The 15,160-nt window shown below is 42.5% G+C and overlaps 1 long non-coding RNA gene across 1 annotated transcript in view; it reads right to left on the bottom strand.

Annotated features, from left to right (window-relative positions):
- Positions 1-1,872: 1,872 nt before the first annotated feature.
- The window catches only part of LOC310673230, a 78,219-nt gene continuing 64,931 nt past the window's right edge, over positions 1,873-15,160 (bottom strand). Inside the window, exons 2-5 of the long non-coding RNA XR_014508927.1 lie at positions 8,523-8,706; positions 8,176-8,295; positions 5,558-5,639; positions 1,873-4,596 (exon numbers count right to left, since the gene is read on the bottom strand). This is a non-coding gene — a long non-coding RNA (uncharacterized lncRNA). The remainder of the gene's footprint in view (positions 4,597-5,557; positions 5,640-8,175; positions 8,296-8,522; positions 8,707-15,160) is intronic.

The following is a 15,160-nucleotide window of genomic DNA, read 5'->3' as shown; positions in this document are numbered from 1 at the left end:
AGACATATTGTCCCTCTCTTTATCACACTTCAAGGCTCTAAGGAGATACCGATCATTCCCATTTTATCATGTCCCATCTTAAGGATGACCCAAGAACTCAGGAGTGACTTCTGACATTACCTCAAGGTGCAAATGAGTAGGCAGGAACTCAAGCAAGAGGGATGTTTAGATATGTGTGCAGCGTATGCACTGAGATGCAGGCAGTGGCACCTCTTCAAGATATTCAAGAATTATTAGAAATAGGGTTAAATAACTCATATGGAAAATGCAGGCCATACACACCAGTCTGTCAAATAGTTTAGGTACCATTAAAACTTGGTGAGATGGTTATAAAATGTTGTCATAATCTACAAATTCCCCACTTTGCTTAATTCATTATAATAACCGAATCTGGCATTCCCAGCCACAGATTTTCAGTTATCATGATGGAGAATGTGAAATGGATTGTATCTGGTACTATGCATACTGAATTTGATTGAGATCAGAACAGCCTTCCTATCCCCACCCCCTGTCCTCATTATAGAATGCACTTTGAAGGGTTTATCTCCTTTATCTCTGGTAATGATGAAGTGGAAGTGAGTTTATTGATACAGATAAATCAGTGTGAGATCAGCTTTGGCCCCTTGCATTTGTCAAATCAGAAAGATGCTCATACAGTAAAAGACATCATTCCATCCAAGAGCATTTTGAAATTCATGAGTGGAAAGCACAGTGTACAAGGCCATTTAATTCAGACCACTCATTAAATAGCCACAAAGTGTTCTATTCTCTAAACTGAAGCAGACTATAAAATAGAATGAGAGGCAAACAGCAGTTAAAAGATGTCCCCATCCTCCCTCACTCTCTCCTCTCCTCTCCTCTACATCTACAGACTCCAGCTTATGACCCACACAAATAGTATATTTATATATTCTATTCCTCTGCTTCCAAGTTCTGCATCCCTGCATATCCACCATAGATTGCAAGAGACTGTCAATTTGTTACCACTTCAGGTCTACAGATCAAACTGGTCTTGCCAAATCAAGGTACACATGTTTAATATGGCCACTGAGCACTTAAATACTTTCCAGGAGATGCTCCATTTAGTGTCTATTGGTGTTTTTTCAATACAGTGCTAAAAAAGAGTGGCAAGGTAGGCAAGATACGACAAGGTGAGGAGGAGTGAAAGAGTTAAAAGCTTCCAGCTCTCCTGCACACAAACACACAGCCCAGTGTTATTGCACCTTCTGCCAGTCTAACACTCTACATGTGTTCTTTACAGGGCAGGTATGCCAAACATGATAGTGATCAACTGATGTACTGCACCAGAGTTACAAACAAACTGGGAACAATATTTCTTAATACTTCCCTCTCACTCCCCCTCTCCTTTCCCCACGTGGGCCTTTGGTAGAGGCCACACTATGTTATATTAGACTAGATTAAGGAAGCAGACAGCTGAATGCTTTAAGTCTGAGAGGCCTGGGCCGTGATTTTTACTGGTGGAATGCACTGTGGATATTCTCTCCTGGCTTCTTAAAAAATGGAAGAATGAAAATAGCTTAGATCTTTGAAAGGGCTTTATTTTCAACATGTCACCGTGCCACAGACGTTTTCTGGCAAAGCCTCATGCTGAGTCACTAAGGGGGAGGCTATGGAACCCAGCCTCTTGGATAATGATGTCCCAAGTGAATCTCCACCCCTCCCCGTCTCTCCCACTTCTTCATTCATCGTCATCATCTCCTCCATGGGTGCCGCTAAGTACCCTCTGTCTTGGAGCTCTTTGCTTTCCTACCTTTAAGGCTCACCAGGTTCTGGGAAATGGAGGGTCTGGAATGCTTTCTATTGACAAAGTTTCACAGCTTCCCAACACCTAACTTAGGATGCGACTCTCAAATGCACACAAGACAAAGGCATGTGGTGGGAGCTCAAAATATCACACAATGGAGTTTTTGGACAGAGCGTCCCATCCCTTGTGCTGAAATCAGGAACCACCACATGAGTTCTGCTATCATTAAGTCTGTACTGGAACCAGTTTTGACTGCTGTCAAGTATTCCTTTGTGTGTGCTTGATCATGGCTCCCCTAATGGTCAGTTGACTGGCAGAGAGCAGCATTTCATTTTCTCTGAAACCAGCTTCCTTGCACTGGCAGATATTAGAAAAGATGTAGGAGGGAGGGAGAGAAGGAGGGAGGGCATGGAGAATGACATCTTGTCCATTTTTAGTTGTGCCAACATTCCGTTGTGTTTGAATGCCTGACAAGCTGGCGACAGAGGGAGATTTTTATCAGGTAAGTTATTACAGAGAACTGTCAGGTGAGTATGTGTGTGGTTGCTTTTTGGGTAGCTTGTTTTTCTCAAAACATAGTGAAAGTTTCCAAATCATTGCTACCAAAATGGAAGGAGGTGGAAAGGCTGCTTGTTCAAAGGGCTTTTGTTGTGCTATATATACCATTATTTAAAATTTATTGCAAATGTGATGTGCTTTAGAAAGTTAGGTACATTAGCATTTCTCCTTTTTTAATAACCTGTGTGGGGCAACAGATTCATAAACTATATGAGATGGAGGACATTATGTGCCACGTAACAGGCTATTGAACACTCTCATCCAAATTCCCTGGGGGCCTTCCAAATTTCCCAACGTTTGAGTAATTGGATGGTTAAATAAGCAATAAATAATCCTTTATTTACTTGGCTATATATTAACTTTGGGCTACAATGAGAAGAGAATAGGAAGAGCAGTGAGAATTTGAACTTTCAATGCCAAACTGGGTCCAAACCACCCAGCGAGCCTGAGATAAGGCCTCACAAGCCTGGGCAGGAGAAAAACTCAGGTAGCTTCCCTTTCACATTGCAACATGGTGGACTACTTTCTCTCAGCCATGAGGCAGCTACTGGGTTTTTCCCTTGCAGTAAGAGAGGGGAGGGTCTACCAGCAGCCAATAGGTAGCTGGAATTCCAAGGACAACGTTTGGGCTTCCTTCCCATATAGTTGTATTGCTTGTTGAACTCTAACTATAATATCATTGTCATTTCATTTTATTATTTAAATTGAATTACTATGACTTTTTATTATTGCTTTGTTGATAGAAGGAAATTGCTTTGGAGGTCAGCTAGTGGTGGAAAGTGGTATTCAACAGTTTTAAAGAAATAAATATGAGGGAGGATGAGGAACTTGTTGGACTACATTCTAAGGGGAGACCAGGTAGCCTGAGTCATCTGATGAGTTATGACTCACTCTGCAGATTCCACTCCCCCTATGAGAATGCCGGTTCAAGTCTGAGTTTATACGTAATTGGGAGAACTGAAAGAAAGAAACAAATTTATGCAATCATATTCCCCACCCCCCATTCCTAGCCTGAGAGGGCTCCACCCTGGATATCATAGTGTTAGAGCCATCACAGTACCCCAAACATTCCATGTAGGTGCTACGATACGAGGAGAAGGAAAGATGGCTCTTTTAGAATTGGAAAGAAGATTATTAGCTTCACCAATACCATTATTTATAAGAAGCCACATTCTTGACGAATGCACTAAACTCATCTGGAAAACCAGATGAGAGGGTAACGGAAATATTCGTGGAGAGACCATTTGTATGTGACCTCAATATTACATGAAATTGCAGTGGTACCTTGGGTTAAGAACTTAATTCGTTCCAGAGGTCTGTCCTTAACCTGAAACCGTTCTTAACCTGAGGTACCACTTTAGCTGATGGGGCCTCCTGCTGCCGCATGATTTCCGTTCTCATCCTGAGATACTGCTTCCGGGTTAGAGGAGTTTGTAACCTGAAGTGTCTGTAACCCGAGGTACCACTGTATTAATACTTTCCAAACAATAAACATGTATCAATTTGCATCTTTAAGTGAAAATATCCACAGGGTTTACCCTTCTGATTAGCCTAGTTTAACGTCTCAAATAAAATGGCTTCATAATGTAAGAATAAAGAGCATGTGCACTGCTGTTGCTAGACTATACCTGCTTTTGCAGATCTAAGGTTTGCACAGAATGTTAAATTGGATCCATGCAAAAGCCATACAAATAGTGACATACTCACCAGGGAGCTGCATGCCCCATTACTCTGCATCTATGACACACGCTCAGTTATATAGATGTGTGATTATTTTACCTTGGACTTCGCCATTGGCTTCCGGAAAGTGGAGAGACATCCAAAGGGTTGTCCAAAGATTCCTTGTCTCGTTCCGTGAGTTCAGCATGACGCCTTTCAGTCTCCACAATTCCCCCTGCACTTTTCAAAGGCTAATGGATTTGATTTTGGCAGATATTCAGTGGGCCACATGTTGGGTTTATCTGGATGATGTGATTGTTATTGGGAGAACTTTCCAGGAACATTTAAATTGCCTGGAGGATGTGTTTAACTGGCTTTCAGCAGGCTGGTTTTGAAAGCACAAGGCCATCCAACTGTGACTTGTTATAGTCCCAGGTGCAAGGCCCCAGCCACATCATTTCTTCACAAGGGCGTCTTCCCAGATCCTGCCAAGATCAATACCATTAATAAACACATGGCCCACACCGCCAATGGCGGCAACGGAGACAGGCTTTCGGAAGCTTACTCTGTGCATCTGAGTTCTGGTTTTGCTTTGGCTGATGCATTTATATGCCCTTGCCAGAAAGAAAGAAAGAAAGAAAGAAAGAAAGAAAGAAAGAAAGAAAGAAAGCTAGTCATTCAGGAAAATTTCAGTGTGTTCTACCATACAGCATAAGGTTTCAAATATGGCTTTCTGGGCCAAATTGTGGCAACTGACACAAATTCATTTTGTTTGCACCATTCGCCATGGCTTGTGCTTTTGATAACATTTGGAATAGTTTATCAAGAACAAATGGAGAGAAGGAAAATATGGAAGGGCAGCAGGACCCATAACTCAGAGCAGAGTCACACCATACATTGAAAGCACATCCTGTGCACATTTAAAGCACCTGACTTCCCTTGCAAGAACCTTGGGAGCTGTAGTTTTCTTCTCACAGGGCTATGATTCCCAGCATTCTTAACAAACTACCATTCCCAGGATTCAGGGTGGGGTGGGGGAATAAGATACAGTACTTTAAATGTGTGGTGTGGATCTGCTCAACGTGCCTAGATGGAGGAAGCTTCAGGTTCAGATCCTAACATCTCAATTTGAAAGGGTCTCAAGTAGCAGAACTGGGGGAAACCACTAACATAAAATAAAAATAAGAATGACTGTGAAGAAATTTACATCTCAACTGTTCAGAAGTCTCATAGCTATTGTACACATTCTAAAATGCCTTGATGATGGAGAGTCTCTTTGGTTGGCTTGAAATGCATTGGATACTCTTGCTACATTATTCATTAGAAACTTAGGGCTTGCCCATACTTCTCTAGAAACTTCTCTAGTAGTTTTATGCTTGCCCCCTGCTTTTTAGGCACAGGTCTGAGTGGTATTCCATTTGCCTCACCACTTTCTCCAGAAAAACCTATGATTTAATAGGTTTAACTCAACTGCAGCTTGTTCCAATTCAGAGCTAGTTTTCCCAGAGAAAAGCACGGGGGCAAATGTTGGTTTACATATATTGGTTACATATATTGCAAGCATGGAATCAATACCTCTGTCTTTGACAGCATGGTGGTGCAGCCCTCTTTGCTCCTTACGATACTGTGGGTGCTTGAGAAAATGTAGGCTAATCATCTAAAATGTACATGACAACATATATTGAAATGGATGCACTAATTCTTTTCTACAAACCTGAATTAAGAAGAGGGCTGAATTTTAAGGTTTTCCAGATTTTTATGATGACCTCATTATTTAAATTTTAAAAAATAGGAAATAAGTGCTACTGGCTTTTAATGACTATTTTGCATCAAAATAAAAAAATTCCTTCCAGTAGCACCTTAGAGACCAACTAAGTTAGTTATTGGTAGGAGCTTTCGTGTGCAAGATATCTGAAGAAGTGTGCATACACATGAAAGCTCATACCAATAACAAACTTAGTTGGTCTCTAAGGTGATACTGGAAGGAATTTTTTTATTTTGTTTTGACTACGGCAGACCAACACAGCTACTTACCTGTATCTTGCATCAGTTCAGCAAGAGAGGTCAACAGGTATAAGCAGACTCCTGTATGCATTGCTGATGAGAATGGGAATGAGTATATGGATCTGAAGCAGTCATGATGCCCAAACTCTTAATTATGGTATTCTGAATACCAATCTGCCTGGCTTAGAAGCAATACGAATTGAAATTATTCCCTTCAAAGCTCATCTGTGGCTTGGAATGGAGAAGAGATTTTTCACGTATGCAAAACACAGATTTTTAATATGGATATTTTTAGTCCAAGTCCTGGACACCAATCACACAGGGATGGGCAACTTGCTGCACCAGGTGTGGGCAAGGGGTGGGTATCCTGAAGTAGCTGAAAATCAAAAATTAAACTGGATCCTCCTTTCCCTTTGGTAGCATGGTTGCAGGTATTGAGAGTGAGGGGACAAAGGCTGAGCTTTCTGAAACCCCTTTATTTTCTGGCACAGAGGCAGAAAGGACTATGCCTGCCAGACTTCTCCCAGCCATTTAAAACAGAAGAATCCTGTTCCTTACACTGAATTCAACAACTCTGAACTTGGTGCAAGAATCATTCTCTGTTAAGGGGATGTTTTGAGCCCTATAATCAAGGCAGGCCACCCTCTGCAGGGATGCCATTATTTTCTTCTCCAAGAGCAGTGGTTTCAAGCTTATCTCTGCGGTTCTCCTGGGACCATATGGATCCAGCACACTTTCAGAGCCAACAAAGCAACGGTTTTGCAAATGCCCTATTATTTCCATGCTGGGTTCTTTTCCTATTCAAGTGTGCCGGGGGGGGGGAATAACGTAAATAAAAACCCACATAAATATACCCAAATATTCCCAGCGTCCAACTACTATCAAACGTTAAAAGATGTGGGGCTAGGAGAGGATCATTGCAGCCTCATCAGTAGGGTCATTCTGTCCTTTGCAAACCACTTAGAGGTTTTATTTTATTTATAGTGAAGCGCTGTACAAATTCTGTTAAACTAATATAATTAATTCTGAACGTTCAGGCTGTTTCTTCCCTTTATTCTTTAGAAATCTGTTCTTTAAAGTGCCAGTTCAAGCAAGCCAACTGATTTCATATTGACTCCAAAGGACTTCCTTCCCACTCCTCCCCCCCCCCCATGCCCCACGCCACTGGCTTTATAGATATTGACTTCAGATTAAAAAAGACTAGTAGCAAATTATATAGTTCATGCAGTCTGCATGCAGCAGGATTTTCTGGAAAAGCTGGCTCCAGCGAGTCTGGCACTCCGTATCATTAGAAATATTTAAAGCCACTCTTTGGAGCCACGCAGATGGCAATGAACTTATCTGGAACTGCCTTAACTCTGTCGAGGCAGCTGGTGTCTTGAACGCTGCGAGCTCAGACAGTTGTGGCAAAAGGGCCATTGCTTTTGTGATGTTTCCCTTTTCAAATATCAAGCTTTGAGGTTGGCATTTAAAAAGAGAGAGCCTGGGATGTTGCTTCTTTAAATTATATGGTTTGGGGATCAATGAGGGCGAACAACAAACGAATCATCTCAAGAACAGTTCAAAAAGAAATAAAAAAGAAATCACAAACTGATTTGGGAATGTGGATCAATGAAACATGAGAAATTGAGAGAAACCAAAGATAACAGGTTTGCACATCCCTAGGTCTGAGTTATATGAAGGAGTGCAGGCCCGCCCACACATTAATAACACCCCTCTTTGTTTGCTCTGCATCCTGATCAGCAGAACTGCTGGGGAGAGGGCCTTTTTTGTGGTGGCCCCATGACTATGGAATTCATTGTCTACTGACCTCTGGAAAGCTACCACACACCAGCCCTTTAGAAGACCCTTATAGACATATTTATTGTTTCAGGTGATCTGTGCATGAAGAATATTTTCTTCTTTGTATTTCTTTTAGCTAATGATTCAGGGCTGGGTGTGAGCTCTTCAGTATTGTTGCCTTATTAATGCTGTTGATGTTGCAGAGGAACTGTTCTGTTTTGTATGTTTATTCCATTAATTTTATTCTATTCTTCATTTTACCATTGTTGAAGCTGTAATTTTATATTGTTATTATGCAAGCCACCATGACAAAATTGTCTACTGAAAGGCTCTATACACACACACTTAAATATGTAACTAAATCAGTGTACATATAAATCTAAACTTAATGGCACAACTCTGCTCACCCATACTGTGGCTGGTCTGAAACAGGCATGGGGAAATGGTATACAGGGACTGCCAGATGTTGTTGGACAGGCTGAAGCTGATGGAGACCCACAACATGCATAGGGCCACAGGTTCCTCATCTGCAACCCAAAAAGGGAGGGGATGGAGAGAGATGATTGCCTGGATCCGATGCTTTTCTAGGCTGCAGTCCTTTGCACCCTTCCCTGGAGTAAGTCCCACTAAAAACAGACTTCAAAAACAATTAATTACAGTAATAGGCAATTCAAACATCATGAAAACAAAAGGGTTGTGCAATATGAACAGGTTAAAACCAGGAAACCAGGAAATAAATTGGCTTTTTGTATACCTGTCTCAAGGCATTCTGTGCCTCTTTATTGACTCAGGCCATTCAGTCTCACGCCTATGACTACTGTCTCTACTGTTAAGCTCCTCTAACAAAACCATACACAAAGCCTCCTTCTCTCTCTCTCTCTCTCTCTTTCTCTCTCTCTCTCTCTCTCTCTCTCTCTCACACACACACACCACCTTTCCTAAACTTGCTAATATTCTAAGGAATAACTACTAAGAAATGAAGCACAGGATGACCTGGATATGCAGTGATCTCAAATCTACTGCTGGGTTCATATATATTGATGTTTGCAGCCTCTCTCATGGGCAACAACAGCCCAAAGACTTGAACGCATAGCCACAGTTACTTGCACTCCCCAAACCATACCTGTGAAACAACAGCTCTGCCATCAACATTGATCTCATCATGGCATCTCCTGTCATCCAACCCAATTTGTGTTCCTTCCTCTGAACATATAAAGACTTTGCAGAACTTTGCTGTTAGAGGAACTGGACATGGAGGAAGGGGTTAATTTCCTTCATGAGCACAAATCATCTGTGTATGAGATGGGATAATGTGGAACTTATTTCCAAGTTAAACAAGCATAGGCTACAATCCTAAGCATGCTTACTGGTGGGGTAAGCCCCTCTGAACTCAATGGGACTCGCTTCTTGAGTAAGTATGCTTAGATCCATGTGGTACATCAGTTTGGGGAGTTGGGAGCCAACCTTGTGTGGTTGAGGGTCTGTTCTATGTTTGTATTTTACACCTGGAGGTTATTGTCACACTTTTCTTATAGAATGTTTTTTATTTCAGTATGATTTCTGTTGGAAAGGCCCTGACGCTTCTTTTTTTTTAATGCACACCACATCTAATACAAACCCAGCTGTCCTTGTTACTTGCGTTAATATAGTTCCATTTTATATGGTGATGGGCTTTGCCTAAGGGCTGGGCTGCATGGCTCCGAATTCCCTGTTTGTCAGCATTTTGCAAGAGACGACATTTTCCATGGCAGAGTGTAAGGAATTTCATAAATTTGCTGAATGGATAAAGTAAGTGTGATGCAAAACAGTTCTGGGGACCTGACAACAATCTTGCACAGATCTAGTTATGATTGTAATTACAAATAATATTTTATTTCTTGGACACTGGCTATGTGCAAAGGGCCAGGCGCTCTTTTTCGGCCTCATCCCTCACACATTCATTCTGCATGTGGAACGAAAGGGCTATCTCTTCAAACCTGTGTCCCCGCTAAAGCCCCACTTACCTAGCTTGTGTGGTGGTGACTTCAGGGTTCCAGCATGATCTTGCAAGAGTCCCATGAGAGCCTGCAAAATCCCCCCAAAATTTCACAAGATTCCATGGGGCTATAATGCTATCCCACCACAACCCAGAAGCTGCTACCTCTTTGCCTTGCTTCTCCAGTGGTGGTGCCCATAGCTGCGACCCCCTGGATTCTGCTGCCTGAGGCAGCTGCCTCAGTCTGCCTCATGAGTGGACCAGCCCCTCTGCTACCAGTACCTCATTTCAAACTTAACAAGCATCCAGCCTGAGGCCTGTGGTTTCTACAAGACCACTTCCTCTGTAAGCTTGGGGAAAGAGACAGCAGGGGAGGCACACAATGGGAGGCTAAAAACAGGGCCATTCCAAATCATACCTGAACTTCAGAGAATTCTGGACTCAAGTAGAGAGGGGTCCGGGGGTCCCAACCATCCACCTAAACCCCCAGCACCATCACTGCTAGTGTCACTTCTATGGATGACAAGAAGGCCTCCAACTAGCAAAGGAAAAATGAATTTGCTTTAACCTAAGACTTGGCTAGAGGGGTGGGGAAGCAAGCTGCAAAAGCCATATATGTTTTTATTTTATTTTATTTTATTTTAAAAATACTTCTTTGTTCTTCTACCATAGAAAAATTAAAAAGAAAAGTAAAACCCTTAGCTCTTGCAAAACCTGATCAGAATTCGCAACCCGAATGTAGTCATTGAGAAACATGCCAGGCCTAGTTTTCCATCTCCAATATTCTGATGCTTTAGCACCATTTTTAAGGATTAGTTGACCTCAACCTATCAGGGATCACATATTGAAAGTCATGATGCCACAGTGCCACATAGACAATTAAATTAAAACTAATTATTTGTCTATGTATTACATGGGGGTGGGGTGGGAGGTTGAGACAACTATGCAGCCTTTGCAATAGCAGCATTGCCTGAATTGCTCTGCTGTACCTGGGGTACACCATGACAGCTTTCTTGCAGTGCAGTGTGGGAAAAGAGGGTCCACTGACCTTGGCAGTAGGATATGCTGCATTATCATGAAAAAGTTTGTGGCCTTCAGAGCTCTGCCCCTTCTGAGATATTCTCTCCAAAAAGAAGTCTCTTTCTGGAGGCATGAAAATGTTCATAAAAGTGAGCTTCCCTCACTTCCTGTCCGCATTAGCAGGTACTACAAAGTATCTCATTAGCAAATGCTTTCCTTTTTTTGCTGGTCTCTAACTGAACTAGAGACAGCAAAGAAGATTCAGGCTGCTGCAATTCAATGCACATTTCATCTGGTTTTGTTTTGTTAAAGTCCAATGAAAGTGGTCATTAACTTGCCCAGATAGTAGAGAATAATTCAGAGTTTTGGGGCAGCCTTCTCTCTTATCTCCCTTCAGTTTCAGCTAGATGCTTAGTAAGAAAAGCATTGTGAATTCTCCTTTTTCCCTTTTTAATAGGTGTAGTTCTTATGCATTCCTTCCTTAATCTGATGAAAACTTCTGTGGAGCATTTCATGTTAATTTACCTGGATCTTCACAGCTCTGTAGGCGATCTGGGCACATTTTACCTGTGCATTTATGACACTGAAAGCCCAGAATCTTTGTTACACTTCAGTCTTGCTATTGTGCATTCAAGTACACATATGAATAACGTATTTCTAGTAAACCACTTTCAATTCAAGCCTATTGCACATTTATCCAGAAGGAAGTTCAATAATGTATACTCAGGGAAGCATACAAAGATAAACTTGCCAAAAGAAGCTGTACCACATATTCACTTTCTTGTCTTAAATAACCACAGTTTAATTAAAAAGAATAGCAGTCATACAAGGTCTTTAAAAAGTGAGCAACATCACACACAGTTTTGCCCCTCTGGTATAGATGGGCTGGCAAAGCAACCCTTATAGACCCTTGGTCCTCTTCTATGTCTGAGGCGTAGATCAAAAACCATTCCAGTCCAGCCCTGTCCCTTGCTTGTTGCAGAGAAGTTCTCAGCAGAGAAGAGGTGTTCTCTCTCCTGGGCATAGCAGCTTTGTCAGCATCTGAAAGCTGTTATCACATGTCCCATCACCACCCCACCCTTCATAATCTCTCCTCTAGGCTAGAGATGCCTAATTCCTCCAGTATCTCCTCATATGTTTTGCATTCTAACGTGACTGCAATGTGTTATGTTGTACGGAGTCCAGCTCAATGGAGTCACTTGGAAGAAGACAGGGAATACAATGTGTGAGGGTGACGGTGGTCTTGAAAAGGCAGTCCTTCCCTTTAATGAAATGCACACAATGTTCTCAGTCTCTGAAGCATTTGCTGGATGAAATGTAATCCGGAACTCATTTGGGATGTGGTTATGTCATCTCAGAACATGCGGAAATTGCAGCGTGGTGCGTCGGGGAATAGTGGTGCTGCGTTAAAAGACGAGGGGGTGCCAGGTGAACTGGGAGCCAAATTCAGCGGCTGAAACTCCATGCAGCTCTAACCAATTGTGGCACATGCCTTCTGCTGCCCTTCCCTATATAAAGAGACACGCATCCCACCCAGTTTGCCGGTTCCATGTTAATCTGTTGAGACTGAACCACATGGTTAAAAATCAGCACATAGCAAATGCATTGCATGCTCCTCTGATGGTGTGGCTGTATGGGCAGTCTGTCATCATACAATGAGATCCTTCTTTCTTTTTTTACTCATCACACAGGGTGATAAGAGGCAAAGAAAAAGAAGGTTCTGGTAACTTTAAAAGTTGTATATTAGGAGTGGGTGAGGGAGTTTGGGTATCAGTTTTTCCCAGCATGACAAGTTGTATCAGCCAAATTCCCCTCTTTTGCAGTAGAGATATGGCTGCCCCATGTTTGCTAAGGAAAAGAAATGTTTATTATAACGAACACATTTTGAGTAATGACCCTTTGGACCCTTCCGGTTGACCTGTTTACTGAACATTCATACTGATGTGTTTGCACAAAGCTTTTTGGTACTTAGCCTATGTCCGGTCTTTCCTGAGCATTTGTTCTGATTTGTTTACAGGGTGGTTATTTGAAAATGAGCATTCACTCCGCATTCATCCTGACTGGCTTGTGAAATGTTTATATATCTTTCTGTTACTCATTTGTTCTTCCTACGCTCTTTAATGTATTTCCCTGTCACTTTCCAAACCGCAAAAAGTCTGGTTCTTTTAAAAGTGGATTTGTTGTGCAAAGGCGACAGAACACTTGAATCCACTATCAAATGTGGACGCCTAAGGTTCTGGTAAGTGTATGAATCCCACCTGCAAAATAGTGAGAATTTGGAGGTGTCTGTGACAGGTACCCCCACTGAAAATAGGTGATGGGTTATGTGACCAATATCATGAGTGTGCTGCTAGATAAGTATCTACTTATTATTGCACAGAAAAGGTCTAGCATTAACTGTGTGTTGGTAGTGTTTAACAGCAGCAAGGTATTCCATTTCTGTGAGGGCTGCCCAGTGTCCGTTCACTCTCCACCCAGAGATTCAAAGTATGTGGTGGCACTTCTGGAACAAAACTGTATATTTATTTAATTACACTCTATGAGGGCTTAATGCTTAAGGGACGGCCTGCACTGCAAATGTGCTGGACCTAATAAACAACAGTTCACCATGGAGACTTCCTCTGTGGTTGATTTCATATTGATGTCCTCCTTCCTCCTCTGCTTTACCTTCTCTTTTGCTTCTGGCCACCATACACTTACAGTAACTATGTGGAAAGGCATTTTGTGCGAAGGTGCCTCCACCCCCACACCGTTAATGCTAACTAAAGCAGCAAAAGAAAGCTGGCCAATTTTGCTGGCATGACTAAAATTGCCAAATTACTTGGGAAGGTAAGTGGTGCTCCTCCTTCGTGCTGTTGATGAGCCGATACAGTCTGTGCCCTTGGTAGCCAATCACATTGCCCACATAATCTTGCACCCCACCCCAATTTCCCAGTGGTGTGAGAGTCTAGGGTTCAGAATGAGGAATGACAGAGACTGTGGTGTCTTCAGGCTATATGGCTTATTTACACATATATACAACTTGAGCCTACAACCAAACCCACAGCCTTGGCTTCCAGCATAAATCATGCATGGCTCTGACTCTCCCAGGCTTCCTGCCAGCTTCTAGCTCACAACAAAACTCTCAACTCTGGCCTTTATCTTTACCAGTGAGTTGAGGGAGGGGAGCCCACCCATTTGTCATATGGAACAGAATCACTTCCTTTGTTGCCTTAATGGCCCATACATAGAGGGCCATTATCTCACCAGGAAGCTAGTCTGGCTATTCCATTAAATCATCTAGGTCAGTATTTTCTGTGCTGACTGGCAACAGCTCTCCAGAGCTTCAGGTAGGGTACATTCCCATTCCTACCTCGCAATGCCAGGAGTTAAACAGGAGTTAAACATGGGGCCTTTGCATGCAAATCAGATGCCCTACTATGGAGCTACATCCCTTCCTCTACGGAAATATACAAAAGACGTGACCCCTTTCCCCCTATCTCCCAACATTTATAAAGTCTATATGAAATCTCATTCTGTAGCTCCACCAGGCTCACCACTCGCACTTGTACATTTGTCCAAGACAGGGGGTTTTTCAGTGGGAACTCACCGGACCTCAGTTCTGGCACCTCTCAGGTGGGTGCCATTGCCATTCTAAGATAATAAGGGTGGTATTCATGGTGAGTTCTGGAACCTCTTTTTCTACAAAAATAGCACTGGTTCAAGGAATGGCAGCAACTTATTGCATCCCAGAACTCAGCTTTAAAAAGCAACGGGCTCATCCTGGGTTGTGAAATTCTCTCTTTCTGTAGGGCTCTGCAGCGTAGTTGGAAAAAGACCAATGACAGCTTAGCCAAAGCTCTAGGCTTTGATGTGTGCTCAGAGTCTTGGAATTTAAGAGGCAATTGTGTGTTTAATGCCCCACTGTTCCTCAGCTTGGCATGGGGCTCCTCCTGCATTGCTTTTCAGTTCAATTACTTCTACCTTTCTCAAATATGAAATGAAGCAACAAAAAGATTTTTAGGAGCTGGCTTGGCTCTTTCCAAAGGCAGGGCCCTGTTGGCGCTGGGCTTACAGCTGAAGGTGCTGACAAGCTCACAGTTATGCAGGAGTTCAGCTGGTGCCCTGTTCTGTTTGTTACAGTGTGTTCTAATACAGCCCCCGTCCTTTTCACCATTTCAGAAGGGTGGGGGAGAAAGTAAGAGGAAATATTTTTATAGAGGGAAAAGCCCCTCAGGTAGGAGAAAAGGACAAGAGACTTTCTCAGAGAAGCAGCAAGGCAAGTCAGGGAGGAGCAGACCATCTCACAAATGACCAAATTCAGCATGGTGAGACACTCAAAATGGAGACATCGGCTTCTTGTAGTGCTGTAAGTCCATGCAAGCCTTTGAGTTACACATGGCTCTTAAGCATGCAGA

The sequence above is a fragment of the Podarcis tiliguerta genome, assembly GCF_965153285.1.
Source record: "Podarcis tiliguerta genome assembly, chromosome: 1".
Classification (NCBI taxonomy): Eukaryota; Metazoa; Chordata; class Lepidosauria; order Squamata; family Lacertidae; genus Podarcis; species Podarcis tiliguerta.
The sequence above is the reverse complement of the archived record's forward strand: the minus strand, read 5'-3'. Positions and strand labels throughout refer to the sequence as shown.